The sequence below is a fragment of the Myodes glareolus genome, chromosome 2, assembly GCF_982192425.1.
Source record: "Myodes glareolus chromosome 2, mMyoGla1.1, whole genome shotgun sequence".
Taxonomy (NCBI): domain Eukaryota; kingdom Metazoa; phylum Chordata; class Mammalia; order Rodentia; family Cricetidae; genus Myodes; species Myodes glareolus.
In genome coordinates, this window is record NC_142027.1 from 80,555,410 (window position 1) to 80,567,821 (window position 12,412).

The following is a 12,412-nucleotide window of genomic DNA, read 5'->3' on the forward strand; positions in this document are numbered from 1 at the left end:
ATTAATTGATAAATTTTTACATTACCTTGTGCTAGAGAAACTGGCAGACCTGTATGGGATTGAATGTGTGTTATGTATATAGGACAAAGCCTATGCATTGTACCTGGATGAATAATGAAGTCCTTTCCATATTATCTCGTATAAATTCAGCAGTTTCAATATGAAAGATAACTCTTCTGCAATTTTGAATCAGTAACTATGTTGAGAGGCTCTTTAAAATTCCTTAGTACCATAAGAAGAGTATATAATTCTGCCTTCTGGACAAAATTATAAGGGCTTTGTTCCACTTACTTAATTATTCTGATTTGTAACCTGCCTTCCCTGATTTATTTGCATCAGTATAAAATGTATGGGCTCCAGTTATTGGTGCATCACATACAGTTTGGGGAAGAATCCAAGAAGTTCTCTTTATAAGGTTAAAATTTAAAATTCAGAGACATTTTTTCAAATAAGTTTTTAATTTTTTACTTGGTTTATGTGGTAAAAAGTTGCATTCTAATATAATATTGTCCCTGTGCATTAAAATTCCTGTAGGAGAGATTCTGAAATGCAATATGAATAGAGTACAATTAAGATGTGGAGTCACACTATCCACATGTATCTCCTTTAATTTCTCCTCAACAATCATCAATTCCTTTTCCACTTCAGCTGTTAATTCTCTGGGACTATTCAAGTCTTTACCACTATCAAAGGTTTTGTTTAAATAAATTATTAAATCAGGTGTTATCCCAACAGCTGGTCATAGACTAGAAAAGTCTCCTAATAATCTTTGAAAGTCATTAAGAGTCCACAACCAGTCTCTCCTAATTTGTGCCTTTTGTGTTGTAATTTTCTGTAAACCTACTCTGTAACCTGGGTAATTAATAGAATCTCCTCTTTGAATCTTTTGAGGAGCAATTTGTTATCCCCATTTAGTCAAGACTTTCTTTACTTCTTCAAACATCCTTTCTAAAGGATCTGCATTTGAATCAGATAACACAGTGTCATCCATGTAATGGTAGATTATAGACTTAGGAAATTGCTTATGTATTATTTCCAATGACTGGCTGACAAAGTATTGGCACAGGGTGGGGCTATTTAGCATTCCTTGTTGGAGGATGGTCCACTGATATCTCCCAGTAGGCTGAGAATTATTATAAGTAGGCTCTGTAAAGGCAAACTTTTTTCTATCCTGTTCTTATAAAGGTATAGTGAAGAAACAATCCTTTAAATCAGTAGCTATAAGAGGCCATCCTCTTGGTAACAGAGAAGACAGAGGAATTCCAGATTGAAGAGGGCCCATAGGTTGAATAACCTTGTTGATAGCTGTACGATCTGTCACCATTCTCCATTTTCCAGATTTCTTTTCAACAACAAATACAGGAGAATTCCAAGAGCTGGTAGATTCTTCTATATGGTGAGCATCTAGTTTCTCTTGTAGCAGCTGTTCTAAAGCCTGCAACTTTTTTTCAGCTAGAGGCCACTGCTTAACCCATATTGGTTTTTTCAGCTAACCATTTTAAAGGTAAGGCTGTTGGTATCTCTAAAGGTTTACCAATCACTTTGTGTTCTTGTACAGCATGAGTGGCTGGTGTCTGTCATCTATAATATCTTCTAATATTTTCCTTGGAAATATAAATTTTGGGGGCTGCAGGAATATTAATCTTGGTATTCCATTGCTGCAATATGTCACAACCCCACAAATTTACTGCAAAAATTAACCTGTATTCCTTAAATATACATTACATTTTAAAATGAGTTAAACAATCACAATACCTGAATCAAGATCAGAAATACATACACATATACATATAACAAAATTGACCTTAAATGTGTTTCACTAAGGGAAGATTCATACCAATGCAAATCTCTATAGCACATCTCCTTCTAAATGAAAACAAATATTTGTTGACAATATTTGGGAATATGGGCATAGTTCTGTCCATACTGCTTTCAGCTGTATGGGGGGCGCTGTTAATCAGGTCTTTTATGGTGTATCCTGTGTGCTAGGTTCATTTTTGTCAGAAGTTGAGCGAAGAAAGTTCATGAGGGTATTCACAGAAACCTTTCAGGAGGCCTTGCTCCATGAAACCATATTTGCCTGGAGGCAATCCACAGGTTCTCATCTTCTGTGAAAACAAAAGAATTACCTCTTTTCCTAAGCAACATGTCCTTAGACCCAAATTCTGAAGTCATGATACCTTTACAATATACATGCTGGTTTAGCTTAGCAGCCCATACAATGAAATGTCTTTCTGTACTTAGCTCCTTCACAGTCAAAAAATTCAAAGAAAACAGAATAATACACATAATCCAGACTCTCTGTGAATTTTCCATTTTTATGAGGCTTATTTTTCTCTACTACTTTTAATCTATCACTATCTGTACTGCCTGTCTCTTTAAAGACTTTACCCTTTTTTAAAGCATTAACTTTATTTTATGATCTCTATATTTGTTTTCTTCTCTCTCCCAAGCCTATGTACATTTATCCAACACTGTGACCCATTTAGAGTTCATTTATGTCTGAATCTGTCCTATTGTGAATCTGTAATTCTTTACTGTCCAGGAAAACTTTTTCTTTGTGCTTTTAAAATGCTAAGCACTTTTAAGAATCTAAGCTGTGACATTCCTAGGTCAAATACAGGCACTGCAGGCTTGCCCTGCCCAGTCCAGCATGGTGGAGCCACTCACGCCTCTGAGAGCCAAGCACACAGACCCACTTCCAGGTACAAAGCTAGCCTATGTTGCCATCAAGCAAGCTGCAGCAATCTGCTCACAAACCCCATATATATACATAATATATACATATATATATATATATAAAATTTGTTTTTTATGCCCTCTCAGGTTTTATGTGGAGGTAGTAAATTCCATGGAGCACCAATTGTTGTAGGGGATCCACATGGTGAAAAAGAAAACAGACTTCCATAATGTGACTTCTGATTAACACACACACACACACACACACACACACACACACACACACACGTGTATGTGATAAAACACCATGACCATAGCAAAGCTACCTAATCTCCCCTCTCTTAATTAATTTGTATTCAAAGTCTTAGGCATATCACTGAGTAAGAGAAAGACATAAATGCCGTAAAAGAGAAAGAAATCAAATTATCCTTATTTGTAGACATTATTCTTTTTTCGCTAAAATGTTTTTAACTTAACTGTCATTATAATTCTCTTCCCTCAGGTCCCTCATTTCTCTCCTTCCCAGTTGTCCTCACACTCCTCCCACGACCTCCCCAGTCTCCTGTTTGTAGCCTCTTTTTGTATTAATTGTCCTGTCTGTGTCTCCTTCTGTGTTAGGGGTTATGTGAGTCTGTGTATGAAATCTGCTGAGTCTGCTTTGGTTGGTGCTGTTTTATGGTTTTAAAGATGACTAATCTGTGCTGAGCACAAATAAGGGTACCCATCCCTGTTAGAGGTTAACTCTCCTTCTCCCAGCAGGATTAGTTACCTATGATACTTTTCTAGGAGCAGGAGCTTGTGAAATTTTCCCTTTTCTTGTTCACATGTACACCTATGTTGTCATTCTTCCAGTCTTGTTTATGCAGCTGTTTCTAGGAGAGACTGCAGATTTCCCAATATTCTGACTCTTTCAATCTTTCCACCTCCTTGTGTGTTAAGTTTTGTGATTTAGAATAAAACCTAAAAACCAATTTCATTAAAATTTGGAGTGAGACAGGACTACTCAGTAGGCCTATTCCCTTTCACTATAGTGCTGCAAACACTGATGTAGTAAGGAAAGAGAAGGAGATTGAAGAGATAAAACTGGAAAAGAGACAAACTTACAAATAAGATAAAAGATGTGATAAGAGACCCCCAAAACTCCACCAAAAAACACCGAAAAACAATCAACAATTTCAAATGACCATGGAACTGAAAACAGCTTACAGATTCAATATACTTACAATCAAAATGCCCATCTCATCACAAAAATTGCTTAAAAACTCCCAAATTTCAAGTAGAACAAGACAAGCCTATGTATCCAACACAACTCTTAGCTAAATGGAGAATACTAGAGTGGATGCTATTGAAGGCTTCAAAATAGATTAGCAGGTTAGTAAAAAAAAAAAACAAAAACAAAAAAAAACGTGGCACAGGAACCTAAACAGACGCGTAGAACAATCAAACAAAACAGAAGACCCAAATATGTGTACTTGACAAGGTCTTAAGAGGAAAATATATGCTGAAGAAAATACAGCATATTTAATAAATGGTACTGGGAAAAAAGGATGCCTACCTGCAGGAGAATAAAATTATAGCATTGTCACTGAATTTACATAATGATTTCACATGCAAGGCATTGTTTTACCTGAGCAGGGTGATGAGGGACCTCTCCATCTGTATCACCTGCTTCCTGAGTGGGCTACAGGCCACCATCATCAGCCCAAGCACTGCCTGGGTGGTTAAAACCAAACACACACTTACAAATTACATCAAGTATATTTTCTTGTTTTTCTGGTTCCTCAATTTGTCTTTCAGTAGTAATGTCACCTTGTTCACTGTAGCTTATTCCAACACAAGCCAGACAAATCCACTTGTGGTCAGTGAATACTGCTCAATATCTCCAACTACACCCATCAGGAGAGGACTGTTTTTTATTTTGACATTTTCCAGGGATGTCTTCTTTGTGGGACTCATGATGTTTTCTAGTGAATACAAGGTGTTTCTGTTGTTCTGGCATCATAGGCGATCATTGCATCTCCACAGAAGCAGCCTCTCTGCAAGACACTCCCCAGAGCAAAGAACCACCTGGACCATCCTGGCTCTGGTGAGTGTCTTTGTGGTCACATACTGGGTGAACCGTATCATTTTATCCTGCTCAACATTGCTCTGGAGGTATGACCCCGTCCTTCTGAGTCTTCAGAAACTTGTACTCAATGCCTATGCTAGGGTGTGTTCAGTGATCCAAATGACTTTCCAGAAGAGAACACCAATATAGTGAGATTTGTGTACTGGGAATATTGTTATTTTATAACAAAATAATGCTGGGCTTTTTTTCCTTGAAAAGAGATTATCTAACAATCAAGTAACTAATCAAAAAATACAACATTCTTTTTTCTGGTTTAAATAAATGTATGTAAGTCATTTTAATAGACATAATTCTTAAGATGTTACCATCAACTACTACTTCAGTGCTCACCATAATTGATTTTTCTTTTTTCTTGTTTTTTTATTTTAAAATTTTTATTCACGTCACATAACAACCATAGTTCCCCCTTCCTCTCCTCCTCCCAATACCCTCACCTCCCCCCACCCCACCACCATCCACTCCTCAGAAAGAAGAAAGTCTTCCATGAGGAGTCAACAATGTCTGACATATCAAGTGGAGACGGGACAAAAACCCTCACCCTTGCATCAAGTCAGAGCAAGGCATCCCACCATAGAGAATTAGCTCCAAAGTGCCAGCTCATACACCAGGGACAGATTCCTATTCCACTGCCAGGGGCCCCTCAAACAAACAAAGACAGACAACTGTTGCCCACATAAAGAGGGCCTAGTTTCATCCTATGTAGGCTCCCCAGCTGTCAGTCTAGAGTCTGTGAGCTCTCATGAGCTCAGGTCAGCAGTCTCTATGATCTTTACCCCACCTTGTTCATATAATCCCTCCTCCCTCTCTTTGACTGGACTGCCAGTGCTTGGCTGTGGATCTCTGCATTTACTTCCATCAGTTACTCGATGAGGGTCCTATGATGACAGTTAAGGTATTCACCAATCTGATTACAGGGGAAGGCCAGTTCTCCCTCTCCACTACTGCTTGGAGTCTTAGCTAGGGTCATCCTTGTGGATTCCTTGGAATTTCCCTAGTGCCAGATTTTTTCCTAACTCCATAATGTCTCACTCTATCAAGGCATCTTTCCTTGTTCTCCCACTTCATCCCTTCCCCCACTCAACTACCCCTTTACGTCATGTTCTCATCCCCTAGCACCTCCCTTCTACTGCCTCCACCTCTAGTGTACCAGGAGATGTCATCTATTTCCCTTTTTCAGTGTGATCCATGCATCTCTCTTAGGGTCCTGCTTGGTACCTAGCTTCTCTTGAGCTATGAATTGTTGTCTTTTTACTGATTGCTTTACATGTAGCACATGTAGTGAGCTCATATTGTATTTGCCTTTCTGGGTCTGGGTTACCTTACACAGGATGATTTTTTTTCTACTTCTGTCCATTTGCCTGCAAATTTCAAGATGTCATTGTTTTTTTTTTTTTTTACAGTTGAATAGCTCTCCATTGTTAAATGTACCACATTTTTCTTTATATATTGCTTGATTGAGGGGCATCTAGTTTATTTCCAGGTTCTGGCTATTATGAATAATATTGCTATGAACATAGTTGAGCAAGTGTCCATGTAGCATAATTGATCATCCTTTGGGTTTATGCCCAAGAGTGGTAATGGTAATGCTGGGTCTTGAGGTAGGCTGATTCCCAATTTTCTGAGAAATGATAAGTCTTGTACCCACTGCCAGGGGTCCCAAACAGGTCAAACCATATAAGTGTCACCCACTTTCAGAGGGCATAGCTTCATCCCATAAAGGCTCCCCCAGCTGTCAATCCAGTGTCCGTGATCTCCCACTAGCTTGGGTCAACTGTCTCTGCGGTTTTCCCAATCATGATCTTGATCCCCCCTTGCTCATATGATCCCTCTTCCCTCTCTTCAGCTAAGCCCCAAGAGCTCAGCACAGTGCTTGGCTCTGGATCACTGCATCTGTTTCCATCAGTTACTGGATATAGGTCCTATGATGACAATTAGGGTAGTCACTACTCTGATTATAGGGGAAGGCCAGTTCAGGCACCCTCTCCACTATTTCTAGGAGTCTTAGCTGGAGTCCTTGTAGATTCTTGGGAATTTTCCTAGCACCTGGTTTCTCCCTAACCCCGTAATGTCCTCTTCTATCAATATATCTCTTTAATTGCTCTCCTCTCTGTCTCTTCCCCAACTTGGCCGTCTGGAGCCCTCATGTTCCCATCCCCCTTCTACTCCTTTCCTCAGTTTACCCTGAAGATCTTAACTATTTCCCTTCATGTATGTTCCTATTAAGATCCTCCTCTTTACCTAGCTTCGCTGGGGTTGTGGATTGTAAACTGACTGTCCTGTGCTCTACATCTATATCCACTTATATGTGAGGACATACTGTGTTTGTGTGGGTTTTGTTGTTGTTGTTGTTGTTGTTGTTTGAGACAGGGTTTCTCTGTAGTTTTGGAGCCCATCCTGCAACTAACTCTTGTAGACCAGGCTAGCATCAAACTCACAGAGATTCGTCTGCTTCTGCCTTCTGAGTATTGGGATTAAAGGCGTGCGCCACCCCCGCCTGGCCAGGCTACATGCTTCTAAGGATGCTAAGGATGAAGGAGTGAGGGCAGAAGATGACAGAGGAGAAACAAATGAGAAAGCAGGGTGTGCCTGGCCTGGGCCCCAGTTTCTCTACCGGGAAATCATCAGTCGATGGTTCAAGTTCTCTTTTTCATTTCTCAGATTGGGAAACAGAGGCCTTGACAGAGCCATGAGACTTGAACCTGGCTCTAGAGGCTTGGCCTTGACTCTGAAATAAGAGAGAAGTGCTTGGTCATGGTGGTTTCATCAGGTTCCACTTGTAGAAAGGCCATGGGAAGGGAAGGCCCCTTGTGTGGCTCCAGCTCTTGGGCCACAGGGATGTACAGGTGGTTTTGTTTCTTCTCTGCTAATGTCATGCCACTGGCGAGAGCAAGTCTTCCATGTGGGCCTTCTGCATCCCCCTGTCCTGGATTCGGGTCACACATCATCCTAGGGACATCCACTCTGAGCCTGGGCTCCTTTGGTCCTGCAGGCAGGTGTCAACTGTAACACGAGGGGGCCTGTTTGTTATTTGGGTTTTCTGTCCTGCCCGGCCCCCAGTTATTTAGTCCCAGAGAAAAATCAATCACACAGATCTCTAGAAGTTATAAAGCTGATTGGCCCATTAGGTCAGGCTTCTTACTGGCTAACTCTCACATCTTGACTAACCCATTTTTCTGATCTATTTTAGCCATGTGGCTCAGTACCTTTTTCAGTGGGGCAGTTCACATCCTGCGGCTTCGGTGATCTGGGCAGGAGTGGGAGGAATCAACTTCCTCCTCCCCAGAATTCTCCTGCTCTCCTTGCATCATTTCCACTTCCTGTCTGGTTTCCCCACCTACACCTCCTGCCTGACCAATCAGTGTTTATTTAAAACATGATTGACAGAATACAGACAATTCTCCCGCACCACTTCCTGTCCCGCGCTACCGTCTTGCCAGCAAGAACCACGCGGGACACATAGGATACTTCTGCAGAAAGGCTTTAATCCTCTTGGGAGCTAGAGCATAAGCCACATGGCGGAGACCCAGATATGATGGAACCCATCCCTTATATAGGAAACAGACCCTGCTTCGGATGTGTCACTCTTGGATTGGTCCGCTGCTCCCAGTCCCAGGTGATGCCTCGGGAGTAGGCGGGGACACAGTGGAAAAATACCAACACGTGTGCGTTCACCTGGCGGTGAAGCCGGATGTCAGCGCCATCTTATGATGGAGAATGTGGCTGTGGCCTTCTACAACTTCCCCCTCTTTTTTAAAAAAAAAAACAAAGGAAAATATCCATAGTCCATTTTTTGGGAATGTGGGCGTAGTATTTCAGGCTACTTCCAGCTTGTTGGGGGCACTGATAATCTTATGGGGACCTAAAGAAAATTTAGAGTTATGATCAAGTCCTGACTGAAGTATCCTGTGAGTCTTGATCATCTCAGGCAGCAATCTTGAATCTGTTCTGGATGAAGAACTCAGACATCTGCGCCATCTGTTCCTACCAGAGATTGTTCAGGTGGTCTCCCTTGGTCAAAGATGATTTTTCTTAACTCTGAATAAATCCAGAGCCTCTCTTTTTCTGTGGAAACAAAAGCAAAATCTCTTCTCCAAAGTAATATACCTTTTGATTTCAATTTTGAAGCCAAGGTATTTTCAAAATACCTATCTTGGATTAATTCTGCAGCATTTATAAGCAAATATCTTTTAGCAGCTGTTGCTCCTTCCTCAGCATTTAAACAATTCAAAGAGAGCATAATAGCAAACAGTATCAAGATTCTCTGTATATTTTTCATCTTTATGTGGCTTTATTTTAACCTCTATTTCTTTTATTGTTACTTTTAACTTTTGGCTTTTTGAGACAGGTTCTCTGCATATCTTTGTCCTGGAATTCCCTCTGTAAACCAGGCTATCCTTGAACTCCCAGAGATCCATCTATCTCTGCCTCCCCAGTGATGGGATTAAAGGTGTGTATCACCACACCCAACTATTCTCTTTCTTTCTTTTTTATTTTAAGGCTTTATACCTTTTTTTTTGTTTAAACCCGAGTATATTTTTAACATACTGTAAACCATTTAGAGGTTTTCTTATTGTTTGAATCTCTCTTTACTGTATATCTCTCTTTTTCTGACCATGTGGGTCTTTAATTTGCTAAGGAATATGGAGAAAACAACAGTCAAAAGCTCTTAAGGCATTTCAAGGTCCTTGCCAGGAAGCAATCTGCAACAATGTTTCCATAGTCGGGACTGCCTGCTTGAAAGAGTCAGAGTTTTCCCTGGCAGGACCGCCCAGAAAGCCAGCGTTTTAAAACAGCGTAGCTTTTTTCCTGCCATGGCTAAAAACTGAAATGCTTTACTCTAATCTTTCCCAAGCATTCTCAGGCTTTTTGTGGGTGAAGTTATCCACGTGGACGCCATTCTGTAACATGTAGGGCCCTGCTTGTTTGTGTTTTCTGTCCCCGCCTGGTACCCCACAACCAGCAGGCGCCAGAGAAAATCAACCATACTGAAATCTCTGTAAGTTATAAAGCTGATTGGCCTTTTAGGTCAGGCTTTTTATTAACTAACTCTCACATCTTGATTAACCCATTATTCTGATCTATTTTAGCCATGTGGCTCAGTACCTTTTTCAGTGGGGCAGCTCACATCCTGCAGCTTCGGTGATCTGGGCAGGAGTGGGAGGAATCGACTTCCTCCTTCCCAGAATTCTCCTGCTCTCCTTGCATCAGTCAACCCCAGCGCACCACAGCATCATTCTGGCTCCTGTAACCACCAAATGTCTGCCACTGTGTGGAAGTCTGTGGTCTTGCACGCTGAGGTGGAGTCAGTGGTTGTCACTGGACTGGTCACATTCTACCACAAGCTCTCCTTCCTTGCTGGCAGGGCTCTGTTGAATAGGCATCCCTTCATCTGGGATGAGCACACCCAGGCCCTCAGGTGAGTCAGAGACAGGGCTGGAGCAGAATATAGCAGGTGAGCCCTCCCACCCTGGGTTTGCGGAGGGATGCAGAGAGAAGCATAGAGGGATTGCTGTGAAGCTCAGACTCTGAGGCTCCTCCCCCCAGATGAACTTCTTCCTGGAATGCATGCTGGGTGTTGCCTGAGTGACAGGGCTAGGCTGGCCACATGCTGACCTTCCACTATTAAACAAGGCATCCTAACTCGTGGCTCTTAAGAGGGCCAGGCTGATACTGTAGTGAAGGAACGGGGTTTGTGCAGTCAGAGGGAGCAAGCGGGAGGTCCAGTCTGCTCTGCTTTTCCAAATACAGTTTTCCAGAGAGTTCCCCATTTGTAGGGTTCCGACAGTCATTTTCTCCTGAACTGACGGACCAGTGATGTGTGATCTCCACATGCTCTCTGCCACTCCGAGAGGTCACATCTTCTATCCGGGCCCAGACTGGTAGCAGCAGCATGGGAAATCTAGACCCACGCAGGTTAGAGTTCTGCCTGTGTGTCACCCTCCTGGCTCGCCAGCTGTCATGTCATAGGGACTCTGGGAGTTGACTGGAGGCCAGCATAGCATATGCAAATTTGATCCGGTTGCCTTTTGAATGAGTTAACTGTCATGAATAACAGAGCAAAGGGCACCATAAAGTTCTTCATTCAACTTTATTATTTGTAATAAGGGAAATTAACTGTAATGTGTTTCAAGTCTATTCTTAATATGATTCTTGTAAAGAGGGAAGGTCATGCATGTTTCTTATATTTGGATAATACCTTAAGTATTTTGTAATGTTTGCTTTGACTATTCTAGTTGTCTGTTGTGACTTACCCTGTTACTGAGTATAATCTCAGGTTTCCTTGTGCAAAAAGTTGGCAGACTTTCATCACTCTCTGCTAGTTCACTTTAAAAATGGTGTTTTAAAACTTCTGTTTGTTTCCAGAAACCTTTTTACTAGGCAAAAAGCTATCTTTTTCTTTTTTTAAACTGTGTACTACTTCCATTAATGAGTTGCAAAAGGCAATTTTGTAAGCAAATTCATTTAAAATATAATATCGTAAAACAAATAAAATGATTTGTGTTGATTTGATAATGTTTCATTAACACTTATATTTTTCATTTCAAGCTGTGGCACTAGTTGTTAAGTTAGAGAATCAATAGAATAGGCAATTTCCACCTTACTATTTAAAGATACCTGGTTTTAGAAAAAATTATTTTAAAAATAAAATAGCTCTGAAATGTTTTTGACCAAAAACTTTGCACTTTAAAGAGATCCTCAAACAATAACTCACTACTTTTTGATTGTTTCAACCTCTGGGAACAGTCTCAAGAATATCTTTGTAATAAGGCTTTATGCACCTTATTTTTCGAGACCCTTCTAGAATTTGTCTGTTCCTTTTGTTTTTGTTGCTTTGCTTTTTTAGACACAGAAACATACCTCATCACCTCACTTCTTAGAACTGATTAGAAATAGTAAATTGGAAAGCAAGGAGGTCACAAAAAGAGTCAAAGACAAACTGCAGGAAACCACAGAAAATGGCTGATTGCAAGAGGGCCAGTATAGTATAGACTATGATTTATAGAAAACAGGAAAGGGAGCCAGAGGACAGGATGGAAAGCTTTTTAATGAAATAATAAATAGACATATATTTTGAGGCTCACTAATAATAATTTATATTCCTAATGATTCTTAGCGATTGAGGAAAAAGTAATTTCCTTTCTTGAAAAAATGCTGGCATACTAATAGCATTTAGTAAAACCAAACAAAACAACAACAACAACAACAAAAGACCAAACACTTTATCTTGGTGCCTCAGAGGCACAGAGCCACATTAAGGGGTTGTGTAGCTTCTTTGGTGCTTTTTTCTTTTTTGAGGGATTTTGTTTATGTGGGGCTAAGATTGAGGTGTCCACAGGTGTGTTATGTAAGTGGCAGCTATAGATTGATTCCGTTTCTGTTGAAGTAGACAGTGCCCTCAAGTGGAGTTAAAGACACATTACAAAAGGAAGCAGAAAGAGGAGCCGTTCAAGCTGCCATGGGCTTCATCCATTTTCACCAAACATTGCACAGATGCTTTAAGTGATGGTGGACTGGAGGAGCGCTGACTTTAGCCTGTCTTGGGCAATTTGTGTCTCTTCTTTGGACTTAAGGAGGAAGAGACTTGTGAAAATGTTACTATGATGG